This window comes from Leptonychotes weddellii, chromosome 16 (assembly GCF_054177405.1).
Source record: "Leptonychotes weddellii isolate Sample4059 chromosome 16, ASM5417740v2, whole genome shotgun sequence".
NCBI lineage: Eukaryota > Metazoa > Chordata > Mammalia > Carnivora > Phocidae > Leptonychotes > Leptonychotes weddellii.
Genome location: NC_138384.1, coordinates 25,494,496 through 25,517,181, shown reverse-complemented (window position 1 = coordinate 25,517,181; position 22,686 = coordinate 25,494,496). Strand labels below are relative to the sequence as shown.

Below are 22,686 nucleotides of genomic sequence, written 5' to 3'. Positions count from 1 at the left end.
CTACCCTACATTTCTTAGGATTTTAAAAGTGGGTCTTGAGAAGGTTTGGGAACAACCTTCAGACCAGAGATTGAAGTATGGTTGCCTCGACACCATGCCCCACCCTCAGATGTGTTGTATGGGTTGAGGGGGTTTTTTTGATGAAGGGGAGCTTTTCATTTTGTTTTATTGGCCTCTATGGCATTTTTTAAAAAGAACAAAGAAAGAAACGCCATTGTTTTAGTGTCTGGCCACCGCCTCAGACTCCTCAGTCTCCCCATGTCACCACCTGCCTGTTTGGCACACATGTGGCCCAGCAGGATTGATGGGAAGGTCTCACCCCGGAGTTGGCTTGACCAGGTGACCCTGAGCACTGCTCCAGAGTTGGTGGCACTTTCCAGAGCCAGGGGAGGAGTCCAGGCTGCCTCTGTCTGGACAGGTTCATGTATTCCACCTGCCCCCAGAGAGGAAAGTTCCTCCAGGCCTAGTCTGGGCCCGACCAGGCTGGACTAGGATAGGTGAAGCCCACCTGGGGGGACAGCAGGGCTCCGCAGACATTTTGGATTTTGCACCTCTTTAATACAGAACCTTTGTCTTGTATCCTTAATATATGTAATTATATTATGTATACTAAAATGCCTAAGGACAAATAGAAAAATTAAAAATTATCGTAACTAGAAACGTTCGTGTTTCTTCCACGCCCCTGTGGATCACGGCAGTGTGCTGCGTCCAGTTCCGCCCCCATCCTCAAGCCGGGCCTGCTGGCCTAGAGCTGGTGCTGTGGGAAGAGCCCTGGGGGGGCTCCGAGTCCCAGGGCTGCTCATTAGTTTGCTGCGTGCTGTGCTGTGAGCACATCTCCTCGCCTCACTGCCTCAGGTCAACACACACGTCCCTTTTCCGACCACCTGCCCTGTGTCAACTAGCATCCCAACCCCCTGTTGCCACCCCATCCCTTTCCCTGCCTTTTATTTCCTAAAAGTACCTACTGCTCTCTGGCGTGTTTATATCCATTTTTTGTTCATTGTCTTTCCCCTCGTGTGCTCCATGAAAGCAAGGATCAGCTGTTGCTCTCTGCTGTGTGCCCGGCACATAGGAGGAACTCAATATTAATATTTGTTGATTGAATGAATTACCTCCTCTCTATATAACCTAATGCTGCTTAGTGAACCTTTGTGATGGAGGAGAAAGGAAAAATGACTTTAATGCTCGAAAGGACGATTTAGAGGGTAGAGGTGGAATCATTTTAAGGAGCATCTGCTTTGTTGGAAGACACTACAGTTGTCTTACCTATTGTTGGGGGGACAGAAGCTATGAGTAACGCCGTGTCTGCTGATTACCAGGCACTGTTCTAGGAGGTGATAGACAGACAAAAAGAAAGACTTCAATCTTCAGCATAACTGAGGTAAGTGTGTTATCTCAGTTTTACAAAATAAAAACAAACAAACAAAAGAAACACATGAGGCCCAGAAACTCCAGTGTACCTAACCCCAAAGTGCCCAAGCCATGGTGGGCACATGGCAGGCAGCCAGGCAGTGTCTGTGGAATGACAGAAGGCCCAAGCACTTACACTCCGAAAGCTTCTCAGGCTCTTCTACCAAGGAGCCCGCGTGGATGGGGAGTATGTGCCCAGGGAGGTCACAGGGCAGCAGCTGGGGCAGCCCACCTCAGGCCCAGAGTTTCTGGGACATCTGGCCTTTTATTCTAAAAACTCACGTGAAATTCATATCATAAAAGAAACTCTTCTTGTTTGTCTTACTGTAGAAATGATGCTTCCGATTATTTAGCTATTTACATGACATAATTTTTTGGAAACTTCCATTAGAGCTGCAGCTCTGCATTGACCTCGTGGGTGGCATGCTCCTGGTGTGAGTTCCGTACACCAGGAGTTGTCCAGCCCAGCGGGCAGAGGCCACAGTGGAGCCTGGTGTGGGGCCTGGTCTCTCCCATCCCCTCAGCGGGATCTCGTGCTACTCGTCCCTGTGTAAACACGGCTTGTCCAGAGGAAACGGGATGTTCACTTGCGAGCCCGAGCCATCTGTTGTTTCAGACCTGGATGGTGGCTGCCCCAGGGCGAATGCGGCCTTCAGCAAACAGTGCCTTGCCAGGCCCCCTGATAAGGGCTTGCCTCTCAAGCAGATTTTATAGCTCTGCCCTTCCTCCCCAGTCAGGGAGTGGGTGGGGAGAGGATGAAATAGCCCTGGAGCTGTTAGAATAACCTTTATGGTTTGTTTTCTATAAACCAGAGGTCCAGCGTGGTATGTGAAATGAACCACAGAGACTCCACCCACAAGACTTTGATGTCGGGAGAGCCCAGGGCCTTTGGGAAGGGACCTCTTTTTAGGTTAATGCCAGTGACGGAGTTTCCCATCACGTCTCTAAGGGGGAAGTGACGGTGCTCCACTGGCTCTCGGATGGGGTTTCTTTCCTCTGTGTGTCTTGGTTTTACCTCTTCCTGGAAACCCGGTCCGTGCGTGTTCAGAGTCATACAGTGGTTGACAACTGGAAGGGCTCTTAGATTCACTCCATCCAGCCCACACGTTTCACAGACGGGAAACTGAGGCCCCACCCCACTGTGATCTGTTGGTCTGCACACCCCTCTGTGATCCATTGGACTCCCTGTAGCAGTCCAGGGCTGTGTAGTTGGTGCCCGGGATATCTGTCTCTGCTGGGAAAGAGCTGAGGTTTTGTTCACTCTTCCCATCTGGTTAACCTCCACCCCATGGATATATCCTAAAGCCAGGACCCAAAGACACAGCAAGAGGCAAGGAGAATGAGGATGTCCAAGTCCAAAAGAGGATGCCGCCATTACTTGGGCACTTTGGCTTACTCTGTCTCTGACAGACTTGGTTGGTCCTTGTTCAGACCCAGCGCAGCCAGGTCCCAAACCCCTGAAGCCTAGGGTGGCTGGCTTGGTGAGAACAGACTCACTCCACCCACCTCCATTCAGGTCTCTAACCAAATGTCACCTCTTCCAGGAGGCCTTCTTTCAAAATGACACCCTGCCTTTTAAAATAGCACCCCTTGGGACGCCTGGTGGCTCAGTCAGTTAAGCGTCTGACTCTTGGTTTCGGCTCAAGTCATGATCTTGCAGTTGTGGGATCGAGCCCCAAGTTGGGCTCGGGGCTCAGCACAGAGTCTGCTACAGATTCTCTCTCCCTCTCACTCTCTCAAATAAACAAATAAAATCTTTTAAAAAATGGCACCCCTCATCGTTCACTGTGCCCTTACTCTGCTTAATTCTTCACTTACCACGACCTCTCATGTATTTATTTGTTCATTGTCTGTTTTCCCTTTCCAGAACAGACATTCCGTGAAGGCCAGGGCCAGGTCTGCTCTGTTCACAGCCATATCCCCAGAACCTAGAAGAGTACCTGGCATGTTCTGTGTGCTTACCACGTATTTGTTGAATGAATAAAAGGAGGAATGGGGGGTTGTGGGGGACCGGAAGAACTGGGTACAGTGCTAAGGTACTGGGAGGAATTGGGCAGTTCTGGGAAGATCAAGAGATATGGAGTGGGCAAGAGGGAAATGTGTGGATTGGGGGCCTCTGCAGGATGTGGAGTACCCAGAGGTGCTTACAGACAGGTAGGTAGTAGTGGGAAGGAGAGGCAGTGATAGGATAGGATTGGAGAGATAATAGTGTTGGGGGGAACACCTGGGAGGGACTGGATCAAGGAAAAGAGTGAATCCCCCCCAGATTTTTGATCCATTTACATAAATCTGAACACAGACTGTGATTCTTTCAAAACTCACCAAGCTTAATACCAGGCACTGGCATCTGAAGTCAAGGGGTTTTGATTTCCCCAGCGGCCCAACCTGTATTTCCCTAGAGGCCTCTGGTCCTTTGAGGCTCAGTACCCCTCCTCCCCCGCCCGCCCACCCTCCCAGCAGGGCAGGGCCCTCAGCAAGGTGAGCCTGGTCCCTGGAGGCAGGTGTGTGTCAGTTACAATGTCACCCCATGCTGCCCGCCACTGGGTGGCAGATCATAGCGAGAGAGAGATTGTGGGAACTGGAGGGGCCCCCAGGCCATCTAGTCCATCTCTTGCAGAAGGGTAAGTGGGGATTGATGCCCAAAGTGGGTAAAGGACCTATCTAAGGGCATGCAGCAAGACAATGGCAGAGCCCAGATTAGAACCTGCTCTTTTTTTTTTTTTAATTCTTACTTTACTCTTGTTTCTCTTTTGATGTTTCCTTCCTCCTACAGCCTCCCCTACAAAAAAAAATCCCCAAAACCTTCACAAGGGCCTCCCGATGCCTGCTTTAACATGATTGGACCCCCCCTTAAACCTTAGAAATCTGAGGTAGTTGCTGAGAAATGCATACATCTTCAGAAATGTACCCAGTGAGACAAATGATATTTCTGGCTAAAGCAAGGAGTTCCAGTGAGTCGAGTGTTTCCCAAGTTCATAGTCCTTGGAATTCTGATTGCATGAGGTTTTTTTTTTAAAGATTTATTTATTTATTTTAGAGAGAGAGAGAACACACACAGTGGGGAGGGGCCAGAGGGAGAGGGAGAGAGAAGCTTTAGTAGACTGTGCTGCGCACAGAGCCTGATGCGAGGCTCGAGCTCATGATCCTGAGATCAAGACCTGAGCTGAAACCAAGACTCTGATGCTTAACTGACCAAGCCATGCAGGCACCCCTGATTGCGTGAACTTTTAACATGTGTTCTGTACCTCCCCACAAAATAGTTGTAAGGCATGGAAGTCTAGAAAATGCTGCCAATTAAATCCCTGTCTTGGAAAAACACAGTGGTCCTTAGCATATGAAAGGCTCTGAGAAGTTCTGTAGTTAAAAAAAAAAAATCTCAGCAACTCTTTTTGTATAATTCAGCATTCCCCACACTTGTTTGACCTCAGAACTCTTTTTTGCATGAAAAACTGTCGGCCTCTCAGACCTGGTCTCCTCCAACCACAGACCAACTACATCCCTCACTCAAAGGAGTACCAAACTTTTCTATTTTATACACTCCTGGGGTTTTTCTTTTTTTTTTACTTTAATAGTAAAATACGTTGGGGCAAAAAATAGTCCTCAAAGGGGGTAGAGGTAGAGTCCCCCCAACTAGCCTTTTGCTTCTTCTTACTAAGGACGGAAGAAAGGCATCTTCATGAGGACATCTCTTCTTTATATCTTTGTGATTCTGTTTTTATTGTCTTAAGACAGCGTATAGGCTCTTTCCGTTTCGTGAGAATAGTAAAACAACGTCTTCTACACAAATGGCTTTCAAGACAAGCTGTCCGGAAGTGGCATCAATGATGCTCACATAGCTTGGGAGGCAGAGTGTCATTGCAGTTAAGTGGGTTTGAATCCTGCCATATCCAGGGAGTGTTACTCAATTTGGCTATAGCCTTAGTTCCCTCGCCTGTTAGATGGGGTGCTCACAGTATCTGCCTAAGGCTGTTTTAGGACAACGTGAGATCCATGTTTAGATCCATTTAGTATTGTGTGCCGTGCAACGCCAGCATTTACTAAGCACTTGCCTATTAGTATTATTATCCCTGGAACGAGAGCTCTCTGTAGGCAGCAACTTTGTTTTGTTCACTCCTGTACCCCCAGTGTTTAGAACAGGGGCTGGCACATAGTAGATGCTTAGTAAAGATTTGTTGAATGAGTGGGAAAACGAATGGATGATCTCCTCTGTATGGACAGCAAAGCACATTTCTGAGAATTGGATTCCAGCAGAGCAGGTACCAGGTTAAAAATGAGCTGCTTTCTGCAGGGTGAGGCTTTCGCTTCCTCTGCCCTATCTTCTCTGCATAAATGGGGAGCCGGCACCCAAGAGGATGCAAGTCACGGTGTAGAACTCAGAAGCAAAGTGCGAGGTAATTTCCTGGAAGGTGGCAGTGTCATCTGAACGTTTCGGGCCTCGAGGTTATGAGCCTCGTGGATTTCTATTCCTGGTTATTGCACGCAGGTCTGTGTTTGCCCCAGCCAGAGAGTTGCCAGCGTGAGAACACTTTACCTTTGCAGTGTCGCAGGAAAGAGACTGCCCCTACCGCTGCTTTCCAGAAGGAGAAGTAGCCCTTGCTGTCAAAGCGGGACCCAGAACCCCTTGGCCAGCCACCTTGCCATCCTCCCCACCACAGGCTCCACATCCCTTCCTCTGGGGTTTGCACCACAAAATGGCATGTGAACCCTTGGTCTGCCAATGTTGATTTTATTTTCTCTTGAGGAAACAAAACCGAGGCACTAGACCAAAATAAGCAACCCAGACACTGTGCTGACCCGGCTCTGCTGGGAAGCTGTGATATTGATTTGCCCCTGGCCTCTCTTTGCCTTCAGTAACCTCAACTCTGCCTGGGCTACGTAAGCTGAAAGGTTAATTCCACTCTATTTCATGGCAGTGTGTTCCCACATTGTTTTATTCCTAAAGGAGCCAGGGTTTACCCAGACTTAGGTACTTTTAAGGACTGTGAGTGGCCCAAAGCCTCCCAATCTCTGGTGACACCCCAAGGGGAGTCTGTCTGTCCCACTCTCTATGGCTGGAGGACCTAGCGGCAACCAGTCTAGGGAGTGGCATAGGTCTAAGCAACACTTGTGTGACCAGCCAAGCTCATGGCCTTGGCCCTCTGGCCCAGAATGTCCTTGGGCTGGGGACACTTACGGTTGGGGAGGGGTGCATATCAGACTGATCTCTGGAGAGGGGGTAGACAGAAATGCTTGAGTCCTGTAGCTGAAATGCTGTCTTTCAGGAAGTGCAGCTGGAAAAAGAGATTAGCTGTGATTCAGCCAGGCCTGAGATTCCTCAGCTCTCCCATGGGGTTCTAACAGCCAGTTTGGAGAGATCCCACCAAAGGCGAAAGCTTGGGTGAGCCTATGAACTATTTCAGAGCTTACTCAGCTTCTCTCAGTTCTGCAGCTTCCATTCCTGGGTCATTTGCTTCTCATATCTGGAGAGTTTTCTCTGAGAGCATGGGAGTTCTTGAGGGCACATGGTTCAGAATAGGACCAGCACCACCACCTCCCCCATCCCCACAACACTCATTCTAGTGACCACAGTGGGTGTGTAGATGGCCCTTTCCACCTCAAAGATTCCCCCAAGAGAGCATGTTCTAGCCCTGAGAATTGAAGAAACCAGTCTGCCTCTCTCCCCATGGTCAACGGTCTGGGTCAGAGATCTGTTTCACTAAGGGGGACAAGTGAATGGCCATCTACAGCTGCACTGCACCTGGCTTGTGAAGGTTCAGCCACCAGCTTCCCCTGCAAATGTTATCCATATCTCTCTTACCCCCAGCTCCCCAGGGAGCTTAAATGTGGGGCCAGGTGCTTGAGATCCACAGATGACACCCAATCTCTGACCAGGCAGAGATGCTTAGCCACAGCTCACAACTCTGAGGGTGCGGTTGGAGGCAGGGGAAAGGGTATCAGGTTTGTGCCCTCTTGAGGGCTGATGATTGCGATGAGTTATTTCTTTTTTTTTTTTTTCTAAAGATTTTATTTATTTACTTATTAGAGAGCAAGCGAGAGAGAAACAGCATGAGAGAGGAGAGGGTCAGAGGGAGAAGCAGGCTCCCCGCTGAGCCAGGAGCCCGATGTGGGACTCGATCCCAGGACCCTGGGATCATGACCTGAGCCGAAGGCAGTCGCTCAACCGACTGAGCCACCCAGGCGCCCGCGATGAGTTATTTCTTCTAGCATGTGAAATTCCGGGATTTCCCTGTGACTGCATGTGCCATCAGGATGTTAACAAAAGGTTCAGTCCGTGTAGCTCATCCAGAAACATGAAGTGGATTTAGAATCACAGAGAAGTCAGGAGCTTAAAGAGAGCATGTATCCCACCTGGCCCTTTTACATAGGAGGAAGCTGATGCCCACAGAGGCTACCAGGACACATGGCAGGTGAATGGCCTTCACTCTGGCAGCCTCTGCAATCTGCATTTCCCCTCAGCTCCTGGGGTGCCCCCCTTAGAGCACACACCAATCTAAAACTTGTCTCCAAAGGTAGTGCTCATGGTGGAATGCTTGCTAAGAAAGAACCTGCCACTTTCATGGGACTTTGACTGAGATGTGCAGCGTGCCCAGCCTTCTTCAGGCCTCCCTGACTGCTCTGTTGTCCGAGCTACAGCCTCTGCATCCTTTTACCCTCTGACCGCATCACCTAGCTCTGTCCTGGGGACTAAGAAAGCGTAATCCCACCTTGCAGCTAGCCTGTGGGACCAAGATGAATGTGCATTGATTCTGGCAGGAGGTAAGATATTGATCTTCACCATTGGACCTGTGTGCATCTCACAGCCATGTGTCCAACAGGAAGGGAAATAGAGGGCCACTTTATGTACACGATTTGGGTAAGTCTTTGTCATTGAAATCATCACAAAGAGGGATCAGGACTCACCTGAGATGGTGAGTCTGGGTCATAGCGCATTCTGACATGGGGAAGCTAAGCATTGGTCTTAAGATAAAGACTTTATCATTTGTCAGCCCAGTCTCCATTTGAGTCTAGGCAGTCATGCTTGATTTGACTTCTTAGGTAAAGAGGAAACTATGTTCTCCCGTCATTGCTTCTCAGATCTTTCCTGAAGATGCTGAACTGGTTGACTTTGCTGGCAAATCTACATTGATCTCCTCTGAAGAGAAGAAATGAGTGGTAGGGACAATTCTGGCTGTAGTTGATACTGGAAGACTCCAAACTTTCATAGAACTGTTGGAGAAGGGAGCCTATGTTAGACTGTAGCTTTCCTGTTCCCCGCACGCGCGCGCACACACACACACACACATACACACACACAGTGATCAGTTTAAATCTGCGGAATTAACTGTCAGAGGCAGACTGAAAGAGAGGAAGGGGAAGTAGAGGTACCCTTCTCAGGGACCTTAGAGATTCCCACATATAACTTCTGATAGGTCTGAACCTCACTGGGCCAGGCCAGCCCCGTCAGTTTAATTGGCCAGGCTCAGAGAGATGAACTACCAGTCTTTGGTCATCCTGCAAACAAAACTCCTGACTCCCAGTCCAGTGCTCTGTTTCGCTACACCACGTTGCTTCTCTCTTGGAGTGATCTTTCCTGGCTAGTCCATGACTTAGCAGAGCAAACTGGTCTCATGGCCTCATCATCACACCAGCAGCTCTGTTCCCAAACTTCTGTGATCATCACATACCTTATGGCTTTGAATAACTTTGGTTTGTTTCACAAATTCAGACTCAGAGTCTGAAGACACTCAATAGAGAATGAGGTTTTACCACCATTAAATATTTTCAGATACTGGATACATTCTGGAAGGGGTAGTCAGAAGTGCTTTCTCCAGTGGCAGAAAGTGTTGGTGGACTGTATGGGTTGGCACATTTGGATGTCTGTGTTTAGTTCCACTACTAACTGCTGGGCAGTCCTGGCTAAGTTTATTTCATTTATCTGTGCCTCACATACCTCATCCATAAGATGGGAATAATAATGGAACCTAATTTATAAAGTCGTGAGGATTGAGTGGAATGGAATGCTCTATATAAAGTATTTAGCATGCTGGTGGCAGATAAAAAGCGTTCAGAGAGCATTTGCCATCATCATCCTAAATGTCACCATCACCATCATTTTATTCTTCTCTCTCGATTTGTTTGGATTAGTCTCTCTTACAGTTGTAGGTATTATCAACCAACACAAATAAATATGAAGAATCAAAGAACTAAATAATAATAACATTAGTCTAGTGCGGTCTGTGCAGTCATCCAACAGATACTTATTTTAAGCACTTACTATGTGCAAGCTGTATTTTGGGGTGAATAAGATAGATATGGTGCTACTTGCATGAATCCCACCCTCGGAAGGGAGACTGGCCTCTACTGGGTCATTACCTGTGTGCAGAGTGTCACCACGTGGATGCCCTGTGTCCAACAGAGGAAGGAGAGAGGAGAAATCACATTCTGGTTCCAACCAGAAGAACGCAACGATCTCCCTGGAAATCAGTCTGTGTAAATTTAACTCTAGGGGGAAAAGCACAGCCGTTCCATTTCCAAACTGGAATTCTCCCTCCATGTGTTTTTGGGAAGCACAGATGCCTTGGCGTTTTCCCTCTAACAATAACAGAGATTGTTCACAATTATGAATGGTTTTGGTTGACTTCAGCTCCAACAAAACCATGAATCATTTCATAACTTCTGAAATTGCAAAGAAATAACAAACACTCTGGCTCCAGGAGAAAAAAAAAATGGACAAGTTATGGAGCACAAAGTCATCTAAATAAAAACGTGAGTCCTTCCTTGTTTATTTAGCAGCCGCACGTTGCAAGGCCAGCTGGCAGTGGGTGAGAAAGTTCGGTGTCTAGATACCTGGGGGTACCGATTGTATAGTCTCATCCGTATAATCCATTACTGGCTACGATATAACCTCCTTTCTCAAGTTTTCTCAAAGCCTTGAGCCCAAAGCATTATTTCGTACATTTTACCATGTTCTTTTTTTTTTTTTTTAAAGATTTATTTATTTATTTGAGAGAGTGAGACAGTACATGAGAGGGGGGAGGGTTAGAGGGAGAAGCAGGCTCCTCGCCGAGCAGGGAGCCCGATGCGGGACTCGATCCAGGGACTCCAGGATCATGACCTGAGCCGAAGGCAGTCGCTCAACCAACTGAGCCACCCAGGCGCCCCATTTTACCATGTTCTAAGGAAGTGCTAGGAAAAGGAGGTGCATGGGCTGAAGTCTAAGGTGACAGAGGGTCTCCATCATGGATGCCCATCACGGACACCCACATGTACCTACATAGGGAGGAGCACTTTTTCCAGTGGACTTTTTGGATCCTTCTGCTACTTGGCCACAAGATGAGGTTTTTAGAAGGTGGGGCTAAGAGGGTCAGGCTTCTCTGATCTGTGACAACCTGTGTCGGGTGCCAGCTGAGCCTGGGGTTTGAGATACAGGCCGAGATGCAGGTTGGCAGCTCCTTCTTTCCCTCTTAATCTAGAAGGTGCATTATTTTTCTTTAAGAAAAAGGTGCATCCTGGCCAAAGACACACCCAGATGTCCTTGCCTACACGTGCGTTCAGAGGTACGGCTGGGCTTTGCCGTCTCAGAGCTGAGACCAGGTTGAAAGGTAGGGGCAGACGTATGATAACAGTGCCATAGTCTCTGGATCTTGCTTTGCGGCCCAAGACGTTCTCTGTGAATGTTGGTGATGTCAATGTAGCTATAAAAATTTGTCGAAAAGGTCCTTCTTTTGGAAAACAGGTTCTGGAGAGCCATTGTTGCCCCCAACTCTGCTTCTGCTCTTGGTCTGTCTCCACCGTGGAGAACAAGACAGGCAGCAGTAGATTCAGACCCATTGCTCTGGCATGCCCTCCTATACACACATTTATTCTTAATAACATGTTCGCTCACAATTAATACTTGTTTATTGTAGATAAATTAGGATATAAAGATTTAAAAATGGAAGAAAAGAAATATCACCTGCATTTCCAATACTCAAGGAAACCACAGTTAGCATTTTGGTGTATATATTTCCAGACTTCTTTCAATGCATGTGTGTGTGTTTTTAAACAAAAATTAATATCAAACTGAACACATACTTTTGTTAACCCTCCTTATACTTAATACGGACTCTGAACATTTTCCCATATCAAATAAATACAATTGCGTATCACTTTGCTGTGTGGACCTCTTGAAAGATCTTTTCCTTTTGGTTCTCTCGTCTTGCCGTTAGAGACAGAAACAATAGAAAATGCACTTTACCATCACAAACTCACCATCTTGAGCACCTTTAGAAGTTTTGCAGCTGCCAATCACAAACACGAGGCTGAGACCCTTCCCTTTGTGCGTTGTAATTATGAGTATGCTCAGTGCATCAGCCATGAGCCATGGCCAAGGTGAAGGCCAGCTCTGTAAAATGCACCGCCCGCTTTGGCACTGTGCATACCATGGGAAGTTGCCTTGGTGCCACTCAGAAGCACTGAGTAGGTTGCCACAGCAAAGAAAATGTTTTAATAGAACTCTCTTTGGTAATTAGATGCTTTAATAAAAAGCAGCCAGGTCAGTGTTCCCTCCTCCAGTCTAGGCTCACTGCAGCTGGAAAAAAACCCTCCAGGGACAGTGAAGGTCCTAGGGACATACTGGACTGGCCCTGTCCCCCCCAGCCGCTGAGCCCACAAGGACTGGTAAGACACTGCCGGATAATAATATCTGTCCCCTTTTGGAGCCTCTATCCAGAGGTACTGAAGCATCTTATTCTTCTGGTTTTAATGAAGAATTGTTTTAGTGATAAGTTCTAGAGATAATTGCTGAATGTTTATTATGTGCGGGAAAAGTTAAGAATTTTCGTATTTAGAACAGATTGGCTAATGTGGGAGCCCACTGCATATAATCCAGGTGCCACACCCTTCTGAATGTTATTGTTAATTACCACTGAAGCCTTTGGCCATGGATCTATTTCCAAAGGTGGATAAATAAGATTGCTATTTATTCGATTTCTATTCAAAAGATAGAAACAGAGAGCATACAGCATCTTAGGGGTGGGCACCTTGGCAGAGGCTATGGTAGTGCCTTTGGAGGAGAAAGGTCTCAGTAACTGCCCTTGGGCCATTCAGAAGAGGAGTCCTTTCTCCACAAAGGTAGATCAAGCTTTCAAATCAGAACAATTTGTCATTGTCCCGTGGGACTGCAGAAGATGAACAGGTGGCTGGTCTGGAAAGTGAAGCAGGAAGCCTCATATAACACGTGCTGGGTTCAGGACAGGGGCTCAGCCAGCTCCTGATGGCTGAGGAAGAGGTGGGCCATGCATCTCAAAGTCTCCTCAGCAGCCTCTGCGGAAGCGGTTGCTCATTGGTTCCAGCTCAGTCTGTGCTGGGATCAGGAGGGCTAAAAGGCATGTGTGGGGACACTTTGTCTCGTGAACACCATTCCCTGGACCCTTGCTTGTCCCTCTAGTTATGCCAAGTGTTTTGCTGTTCCCCATATCCAAATTTAGTTTAGTTTAGTTACCCCAGGTCCAAATTTAGCGGGTGCCCGATGCCTGTTGCCTTGCCTTCAGGTGTCTATGGAGGAGGCAGATGTGGACACCAGAGTAACTTCACTCCCCAGGGTAGTAGCAGGTTTCCACTATTTCCCTAAAATGGCTTGTTTTTTGTCCTATCAGCCATGGCCCTGTTTAATGCTTTCATTGGGTGCTGGGTCCCATATGTGTATATTTTTAAACATGTCAGTTGGATGGCATTTCTTCTGTTGTCTTGGACTTTTCTCTGAATCTTGTATCAGAATCTAATTTTTCCCGTTTCTGTAGACCTTTGCCAGTTCCTCCATGAATTGCCTACACAACATTCTAAGTGGCACTTTGTGACTTAATCTTGGTTTAAGGTTGTGATTTCCTCTCTCCAGGCACAGCGTGCTGAGGGTAGTAACAAGGCTGTGAGCTGTGAAGCAGGCCAAGGGGTTCTCTAGTGGGGTCATCCTTCCGAGCCCAGGTGCAGAAGGGCTATTTGGAAAACTGTAATAGGACAGGTTCTCTATGGGCTCTGGTTTGATTTGTCTCCCCTCAGTATAGCCACCCTTGTGCAGAGGGAGAAGGCAGGGGACAGCCAGTGCCAAGGTGCCTCCAGGGGGAAAAGCGCTCCTTCTGGGAAGCTGGCATCAGCACCATCCCGCTCTCTCTAGGGCTCTGTCCTCACACTGTGTGTGCTTGGTGGCCCAGGCTCTCCTCACTGCATCACGGAGCAGGGCCAGACCTTGAGAACAGAGCAGTTGTGCTCTGCAGCCCAAGAGCGACCATGCAGTGCTCTGCTCCCGACCATGTAGCGCTCCTGTGGGATTTTCCCCACGGACTTCAGAACACTTTGGGTGGGTAATGATGCCCAGAGCCTGTGTGGGAGTTCCCACCATCAGGGAATGCCAGGATAATGGAGCAGCAAAGCTGGGGGGTGGGGAAGCCTCACTTCTCAAGTCCCTTTCTCAGCCTGGTGTGCAACATTGGATACCACTCGGTCACTAAATGGGGGAAGTGAGCCCCTCTTGTGTTCTCTTCCAGTCCTTCTGATCAAGTCGAGGACAGAGTTTTGGAAAGTTGGACACTAAGATGTCTTTAACATCCCCCTCTACGGTCTGCTAATCTTCTTTTAACAGAGAGCATTTTATTATATGGTTTTGTTTCCATTGTATTTATTTTCATGGTTATCTCCTATTTAAATCATGTGATACTGACTTCCATTTAAGGCAACAATATAAAGTTTCTTTTTTTAAATAATAAGATATATTTGTTTCTAGTATATAGAATTATATTAAACTACTAAGCTAATCAAGTCTGGTGGTACATGGCTATGAGCACATATCACGAGGGTGGTCCTTGAGTGACTAAAGTGTGAGAAATGCTAAATCAGACCCGTTCTCTTCCTTACCATGCAGTCCTCGCATCCCTTCCTGCCAAGGCAGCTGAGAAGGCATTTTGATGGAGTGTGTGTGGATTATATCACTCACAGGAGCTTCTGATTACAGGCCGTGGGAGCTGAAAAGGAGCTGAGGTCGTGGTACTGCTGGCAGAGACCCCGGCCTTGAGCCTCAGGGGGAAGCCACACTTGGGAAAATGAAAAGCCCTGGACTTGGGAGTTCCCTGTACCATACCTGGAAACAGCCTGCATTACAGGGTGGTCACCACCAGAATCAGGGGGCTGTGGAGGTCACTCAGCCCACTCTCCTGCCAGCCTAGGACCGCCTCAGGGACTGCAAAAACACTAATAACAAACATGTATTGAGCTCTTACTACATGCAGGCACTTTGCATGGGTTATCTTATTTACTTCTCATAATGCTAAAAGGTAACAGTCGTAGTGGTGGTGGTAGGAGGAGGAGGACGAGCAGGAAGAAGATGGGAGAAAAGTTAATATTTATTCAATCATCTCCCCCAAGTGATCTGCAGATTCATTGCAAAGCCTATCAGAATCCCAGATGCCTTCTTTGTAGAAATTGACAAGCTGATTCTTAAATTCATGTGGAATTTCAGGGAACCCAGATAGCCAAAACAATCTTGAAAAAAGAAAAAGAAAATAGGACTTACACCTCCCAGTTTCAAAACTTACTACAAAGCAACAGTAATCAAACAGTGTGGTAGTGACACAGAATAGACGTTATAGATTGATGGAATAAAACTGAGAGTCCAGAAACAAACTCATTACATATACAGCCAACTGATTTTTTACAAGGATGCCAGAACCATTCAAGGAGGAAAGAATAGTCTTTTCAACAAATGGTACTGGGACAGCTGGATAGCCACATGCCAAAGAATGTTATTGGACCCTTACCTCATACCATATATAAGATTTTTCTCAAAATGGATCAAAGACCTAAATGTAGGAGCAAAAACTATAAAACACAAGGATAAATCTTTATGAGTTTAGTAAAGGATTCTTAGATATGACACCAAAAGCACAAGCAACAAAATTTAAAAATAAATAAATTGGGCTTCATGAAAATTAAAAGCTTTCGGGTTTCAAAGGACATCATCAAGAACGTGCGAAGACAACCCAAAGAATGGGAGAAAATATTTGCAATTCATATATCTGATAAGGGATTTGTATCCAGAATATATAAAGGATTCTTACAATTCAAAAGACAAATATCCTAATTTAAAAATGGGCAAAGGATCTAAATAGACGCTTCCCCAAAGATGATATACAAATAGCCAAGAAGTATATGAAAAGATGCTTAACATCATTAGCCATCAGAAAAATGCAAATAATAAAAACCATAAGATACCACTTAACACCCACTAGGATGGCTAGAATTAGAAAGTCAGAAAACTAGTGTGGGTCAAGGATGGAGAAATCAGAACTCTCATACACTCCTGGTGGGAATGGAAGATTGGTACAGCTGCCGTGGAAAGCAATCTGGCAGCTCCTCAGACAATTAAACATAGAGTTACCTTATGACTCTGTGGTCTGACTTTATGACTTCATGGTTGGAAAACAACCCAAATAGACATGTGGGTAAACAAAAGATACATCCATAGTATGGAATATCATTTGACCATAAAAGGAAACGAAATACTGATGCATGCTATAACGTGGATGAACCTTAAAAGCATTGTACTAAGTAAGAAAAGCTAGTTATAAAAGACCACATACTATAAGATTCCATTCGTATGGAAGTCCAGAATAGGGAAATTGATAGGGACAGAAAATAGATCACCGGTTGCTTAGGTATGAGAAGGGACATGGGAGGGGATGTGGGGAGTGGGGTGATAGCTAATGGTTACAGGGTTTCTTTCTGAGGTAACAAAAAATGTCCAAAATTGAGTGTGGTGATGATTGCACATATCTGTGAATATGCCAAAAACCATTGAATTGTACACTTTATTTTTTTTTAATTCAAAGCATTTTATTTTTTTTATTATGTTATGTTAATCACCATACATTACATCATTAGTTTTTGATGTAGTGTTCCAGGATTCATTGTTTGCGTATAATACCCAGTGCTCCATGCAGAATGTGCCCTCCTTAATACCCATCACCGGAATTGTACACTTTAAATAGGTGAATGGTATGGTATGTGAATTATATCCCAATAAAGCTATTAAAAATATTTATTGAGTACTTACTAAGTGCCAGACACAGTTCTGAGCATTTTATCTCTATTAACTGACTTTATTTTTACAGTCACCCGAGGAGGTACACTTTATATATGAATATCCCCCATTTTGCAGCTGAAGAAACAGGCAGAGTTGCCCCGGGTACTACCCTGACCTTAGCCCATAAGGAAAATGAGGCATAGAGCTTAAGTGCTGTATCTGTGGTCATGTAGCAAGCACACAGTGGAGGTAGAATTGTAGTCTGGTACCAGATCCCCCCACTCTTGGCCACTCACTGTGCTGTACTAGATATAAAGGAAAGGGGTCCCTGTCCTTTGGGGGGGAGTCACTGTCTACTTGAACACATGTCCATAAAAGAGAAAGACAGCCAAGAAACACTGTGTGCATGGCCATCTACACTAATTCACACAGACCTCAGTTAAGGTACAGCATTACTGGGCTTGTTTCCTCTTCTCTTAAACCATATCTTAGGCCAGATGCAAGAGGGCCACATCCTGGGGTTTTGAAGGTAGTAATACAGGTCTGTAGACAACCTTTAGCATTAAAAAAAAAAAAAAAAATCTAGCAGTGATCCTATCTGTGAAAAGGCCTCGCAGTCTAATGAGACTGTGGAGTGTCTTTGCTCTGGGCTGGAATTACATCCAACCAGGGCAGTAACCCTGGTTACCTCAGGCTGATGAGAAGCTCTGATTAGCAGTTACATATCTGACTCTGCTTAGCTAGAATAAGAAATTGAATCCTTCACTGCTTGAGAAGGACTGTGTGGTACAAGCCTTCATAGCCTGTTTTCTGGGCCACTCGTTGGGGGAGGCCGGCACACGTCTGGAAGCCTCTACCTCTCTGTCAGACTGGTGATCCTCCAAGGGCCTTTGACTCCCAGGGGACTTGCCCTGCCCTGGACTCTTGGCTTCCTCTGGTCACTCAGATCCCAGCTAGGGAGGCCTCTCCTCCTCCCTCAGGAGTTCCCTGTGGAAGGCTGGAGCCAAGGTAATCAGCCGGTGGGCGACTGGCCACCATGCCGTCAGGAGAATGGGCAGGGCCCGCAGTGCTCTGGGCCACCAGAGCTTTTTCTCCTTCAGCAGAAGGCCAGGCCCCAGGCCCACTCACTAACACCGTCCTCCGTTGTACCTAGGGAGCTCTGCAAATAAACCAGATTAGGAATAATTGAGGTATAGACTCCATTGATGGCCCCTCAGGCCTATTCCAGCACTAATTTTCAAAACCTGTTTTACTAAAATGTTTCCATTGTGTAAAACAGTGCCTTTGGGATCAGCCTACACGAGAGTCTAAAGACAACTGAGCCAAGAAGAAGCCACTGAACAACACTTACTTATTTTTATAGACGAGGAAACCCTTTTTGGCTTGTTTAAAAAGACACCTCATCTACCACTGTTAGTCCAGGGAGATGTGGCCTTTCTCTTGGGCTGGGGCTACTCTGTTAGTCAGGGTCATTTATCCATCCGTCGCAATCCATGACAGCTGCTTCTGCTCTGTGCAGCTACTAAATTCAGTTTGTATGGATTTGTCTTGGAATCACAGCCTCGATGCTGCATTTGATTCAGCTTGGGTGGGGTGATGCTCAGGTCTTTTGTAGAAGAGTTCATGGCCCTGGCCAGTTAGAGAGTGGTGTGCCTTCGGGGAGCCAGGAAATCTTGCTCGCTGACTCATTAACGCACAAACATAGCAGGCCTTGCCCTCTGTATTTGTGAAGCAGGTAGAAGTTGATGTGGATGTGTTCCTGACCCAGAAGGTAAATGTTTTGCAGGCGCATGCACTAATCACCCGAATGCGAAGGCAGAAAATGCGTGGGCCAGATGGAGGGCTGGGGCTCTTGTATGTAAGGAGCAGCTATTGGATGCTCAGGACCCAAGGGAGGTTTTCTGGAGGAGATAGCATTTCAGCTGGCCCCAAAGGAATCCGTAAGATTTGGGAACTGATACGGTGTACTTTCTCTGTCAAAACATGGCCCACGGAGAACAAGAAAAATAGCAGTTGAGACGCTCACAGTACCAAGCCTGGAGGCTACAGCTGAGGGGGCGGAGGAAGGGCGGCTTCCTTCGGAAGATCGTCAGGGCAGATCACTTCCCCTCCCTGTGCAGAGCACTCCATTCTCAAAATGGTGGGGTTAGTGCGACAGATGGTCATCTGCTTTCTGCTCTAACTTCTGAAAATCCAGCCCGAGCTCCTTGTTTTCTCAGAGGCACTAATGGGCAGCTACCATCCATTAGGTGGTTCTGATGGCCGTGCAAGGTGCTGAGTGCTTCATGTGCACCAGAAACACCCAGGGAGGTCAAGGCATTTGCTCACCAGGGACATCTATTCACTTAGCAGACGGTGAATAAATACTTCCGTGTACCAGGTCAGGTACTGCCCTCGGCACAAAACGATGAGCAATACAAGCATGGCCTGTGTCCTCATGGGGCTTAGAAAGTTTTATAGAGGAGGGGCGCCTGGGTGGCTCAGTCGTTAAGTGTCTGCCTTCGGCTCAGGTCATGATCCCGGGGTCCTGGGATCGAGTCCCGCATCGGGCTCCCTGTTCCGCGGGAAGCGTGCCTCTCCCTCTCCCATTCCCCCTGCTTGTGTTCCCTCTCTCGCTGTGTCTCTCTCTGTCAAATAAATAAATAAAATCTTTGAAAAAAAAAAGAAAGTTTTATAGAGGAGAGCAACAATCAACACACGCACACAAAGCAATCTCATTACAAACTGTGGAAAATACAGGCGTTTTGGGAGAGAGGCTAGCGGGAGGCTTGTAATTTAGTTCGGGTGTGTTGGGGGAAGGGCAGCAGAATTCAGACCCAGACCTTCCGAGTCCAGAGCCCAGTTCACCATGACTCTGCTTCTTCCCAGCTGAGATCTCTGTAGGGTCCCTGAGTGAGTCAGAGACAGAAGTTAGGTCTCCAAAGCCCCCAGGTTCGTCTCCTTTCCTCACAGCCCAGCCACCCCCCAGGTTACGACCTCAGGGCGCATACCTGTCTGCCTGACTTAGGGGGAAACATGACCCCTGCAGAGACACCTCTTTGAGGTAAAGTCAGAGAGCAGCCCTACCACCCAAACTCTCCTTTTCATCCAGCTCCTCAGGGCTCGTGAGTCTCAGGTCCTCCTAAGACAGTCGTTAAGCTTTCCTCAAAGGTCATGTTATGGAAAACCCCTGTTTAAATCTGCCAGTTGTAATCACAAAGGGCATCAGTGAGAAAAACCTCTCGCATGGGGTCTGTGTTCATGGTGACACCGCCGGGTCACCATCTGGGACACCGGAGCCCTGTACACAGAAGCAGGGATCCTGTTGCAGGCGTCCCTGGGCCCTGCCACTGCCCACGGGTGCCTGATCAACTTCAGGGTCTCCCAGCTAAATGCAGCTCTAGGGAACTTCCGGGCGGGGGCCCAGGACAGGGAGGGAGCCAGTGCGTTCACGCATCAGAGATGCTTCTCCTCTGCCCAGGATTTTCCTTCAGGAAGCACTCACGTCACCACTGTCCCCCCAGCACTCTGCTATGGTTCTTGTCTGCTCCTCGTTCTCCCTCATGTGTCCCCCGAGCCCGACTGTCTTCCCTGCGGCCAGGCTGCTGGGTCCTTCCTCTCCCGCCTCCTCACCTTTCCTTTCCTACAACTCTTGCCCCCGCTCCAGCCCTCCCAGCTCCATTCCCTGGGTATCCGCCTCTTCACAAAGTTTTCGTGAGGAGCAAAAGTTTAATTCGTGTTTGTTCATTAAATCAATTAATCAAATAGGCCTTTTTATGGTGTACTATTTTGTACACATAACAAGAATATATGAGGGGCGCCTGGGTGGCTCAGTCGTTGAGCGTCTGCCTTCGGCTCAGGTCATGATCCCAGGGTCCTGGGATTCAGCCCCGCATCGGGCTCCTGCTCCGCGGGAAGCCTGTTTCTCCCTCTCCCACTCCCCCTGCTCGTGTTCCCTCTCTCGCTGCGTCTCTCTCTGTCAAATAAATAAAATCTTAAAAAAAAGAATATGTGACATCAATACAAAGTGTTAATAAAAAGCCCGTTTTGCCAAGTTAAACCTCCTACGTGACCCACTCCTAGAGTGACAGCCTCTTTAACTGGTCATTTTTCTCCTTTCTCCCCGGTGTAATCCAATGTCCACATGCCTGCTGAAGCAGCCTTTGCCTGGCTCAGCTCCCCTCCCAGTCTCTCTCTCTCTCTCTTCCTCTCTCTCTCTCTCTCTCTCTCTCTCTCTCACACACACACACACACACACACACCCCTCTGAACTCCCCAGAGCATGCAGGCCAGGGCTGGCCGGCACCCTGCACCCCGCTGTCTCCCTCCCTGCCTTGGAGCGCACACTTTCCTTTACCTGGAATAACCCCGCCCACATGTCCCACATCTCTGCCTGTCACGCCCACCTGTCCTAGGCCGAGAAGTGTCATGGTTCTCCCAAAGCCACACCTGATTTCTCCGTCAGCTCTGCTTCCTCCTCCTCTGAGCCCCTTTAGAACATGGGTGGTTTTTCTTTTTTCTTGCGACATCTGAACATTTTGCTGCTTTTTATTAAGGTTAGTTTTTCTCTAGATCTTACCTCACATACGGGATTATAAGCCTCTTGTGGACCATCCTCTGTCTTTGGATTTACAGGGCCTAAGCAGAGCACCGGGCACATAGTAGATGCTCAATAAATAATTGGATTACAATGAGTTGAACAGTCCTCCAAAGCCCAACTCACATCTTCTTCCTTGAAAGTCTGTGAAAAGAGGCACCCATTCGTCCCCCTAGGGAGACCAGGGGCTCCTTGGGCAGGAATATGGTTGATTCTTGATGAATACTGCCTGGGTGAAGGAATATTTGCAAGTATTCTGCCCAAGATAGAGGGCTAGACTGAATGCTAAGGCAAAAAAAAATTGTTAACCTGTGCCACTTCTTGATAAATAATTTCCATGTTTGGAATTGCAAATTAAGTATCCTGTAAAGACAAAGCAATTATGATATTGAATGTATTTTTACAAATACCAGTTAAGGATCACAGCTCTCAGAAAATTACTCATAAAGATTTGAAGTCCCTCTGTAAGTGTCTTTGAGGGTTAGGGGTTCTGAGGGAAATTTTGTCTGCACAGTCTCACTTGTCCTTGCCTTGACCACAACACAAACTGCTTTGCTTTAAAGAACAATGCTGGGATGCCTGGGTGGCTCAGCTGGTTAAGTGTCTGCCTTCAGCTCAGGTCATGATCTCAGGGTCCTGGGATCGAGTCCCACATCAGGCTCCCTGCTTGGTGGGAGTCTGTTTCTTCATCTCCTCCCCGCTCCTGCTCTCTCTCATTCTGTGTCTCTCAAATAAATAAATAAAATCTTTTTTAAAAAATAAAGAACAATGCTGGGCGCCTGGGTGGCTCAGTTGGTTAAGCGACTGCCTTCGGCTCAGGTCATGATCCTGGAGTCCCGGGATCGAGTTCCGCATCGGGCTCCCAGCTCAGCAGGGAGTCTGCTTCTCCCTCTGACCCTCCTCCCTCTCATGCTCTCTGTCTCTCATTCTCTCTCTCTCTCAAATAAATAAATAAAATCTTTAAAAAAAAATAAAGAACAATGCTAAGGGAGTGCCTGGGTGGCTCAGTCAGTTGAGCTGAGCATCTGCCTTCGGCTCAGGTCATGATCTCAGGGTCCTGGGATAGAGCTCCGCATCAGGCTCTCCACTCAGCAGGGAGTCTGCTTGTCCCCTTCCCTCTGCTGCTCCCCCGCTTGTGCTCTCTCTCTCCCTCTCAAATAAATAAATAAAATCTTTAAAAAAAAAAAAAAAACAATGCTAAGAAAAACATGCACAATTCTTTGAAATAATTTTTAACAGTATATGTATGCCTTTCATTTTTGCTATCATAACAGAGAATTTATCATACAAAAACCTCTGCCACCCTTAACTGTTATTTCTGTTTTTCTGTGATATTCTCCAGTCCTTGTCCATATGTAGCAAAGAAACCTTCATTTCTGCCAGAAATGAAATCAGGGTACTGATGTGAACATGAAATCATTATGAATGTGAAATCTAAGAAACAAACTTCGTGAGCTCCTACTAGGTACAAAATCCTGTGCTGAGAGCAGGGGAGGATACAAAGAGTTTGTCCACTGAACAGGCACCCGCTCTGTGCCTAGAGCTGCTCTGGTCTTTGAGGTGCAGCGGTGAATAAGACAGAGCCACCAAAGAGAGAGAAAAGTAGTATGTCAGGGGCAGGTAAGCTAAGAAGGAAAATAAAGCCCAGGAAGGGGAATAGAGGGAGCTG

At 47.2% G+C, this 22,686-nt stretch overlaps 1 protein-coding gene and 1 long non-coding RNA gene across 4 annotated transcripts in view; one reads left to right on the top strand and one right to left on the bottom strand.

Moving 5' to 3' along the window:
* LOC145717553 (uncharacterized) overlaps positions 1-6,657 on the bottom strand; it is a 36,053-nt gene extending 29,396 nt beyond the window's left edge. For both annotated transcript variants that reach the window (XR_014140864.1, XR_014140865.1), the window contains exon 1: positions 6,584-6,657. This is a non-coding gene — a long non-coding RNA (uncharacterized LOC145717553). The remainder of the gene's footprint in view (positions 1-6,583) is intronic.
* The window catches only part of GNAO1 (G protein subunit alpha o1), a 171,828-nt gene that overhangs the window by 34,005 nt on the left and 115,137 nt on the right, over positions 1-22,686 (top strand). The gene's annotated exons all lie outside the window — the stretch shown is intronic.